General features: G+C 48.3%; 1 protein-coding gene across 1 annotated transcript in view; it reads left to right on the forward strand.

Moving 5' to 3' along the window:
- The window catches only part of TMEM44 (transmembrane protein 44), a 55,532-nt gene that overhangs the window by 11,156 nt on the left and 43,647 nt on the right, over positions 1-729 (forward strand). The window lies entirely within an intron of this gene.

The following is a 729-nucleotide window of genomic DNA, read 5'->3' on the forward strand; positions in this document are numbered from 1 at the left end:
CCAGCCTGGGCAACAGGGTGAAACCCCGTCTCTACCAAAAATACAAAAAAAAGTTGGCCGGGTGTGGTGGTGCGCACCTGTAGTCCCAGCTACTTAGGAGGCTGCGGCAGGAGGATCTCTTGATCCTGGAGGCAGAGGTTGCAGTGAGCCAAGATGGCGCCGCTGCACTCCAACCTGAGCTACAGAGTGAGACCCCATCTCAAAAACATAAATTATGTGATTTTCACTCCTATTTCTTCAAAACCTGTATTCCCACTTTCACATGCATCTTTAACATCCGCGTCATTCCCACCACCTAACACAGGGCTCCAGAGCCTGTCAGCACACCCGGCTACGTGATCCCGCCTGTGGGAATCGGCTTGTGATGCCACCTCTAAAAACTCCTCTCAAGCCACAAGGACCCATTTGCTATTTGTGGTCATTGCAGTGTAACTACTTATTCTATTCCTTGTTTTTTTTGTTTTGTTTTTTTTTGTTTGTTTTTGTTTTTTTAGTTGATAATGCTAGAAAGCTGATCTTTAAAAGTGTTGTTTTGGAGGTCAGGTGCAGTGGCTCACGCCTGTAATCCCAGCACTTTGGGAGGCCAAGGCGGGCAGATCACAAGGTCAGGAGTTTAAGATCAGCCTGACCAAGGTGGTGAAACCCCGTCTCTACTAAAAATACAAAAATTAGCTGGGTGTGGTGGCGGGCACCTGTAATCCCAGCTACTCAGGAGGCTGAGGCAGGAGA

The sequence above is a fragment of the Colobus angolensis genome, unplaced genomic scaffold (genome assembly GCF_000951035.1).
Source record: "Colobus angolensis palliatus isolate OR3802 unplaced genomic scaffold, Cang.pa_1.0 Scaffold54, whole genome shotgun sequence".
In the NCBI taxonomy this organism is placed as follows: Eukaryota; Metazoa; Chordata; class Mammalia; order Primates; family Cercopithecidae; genus Colobus; species Colobus angolensis.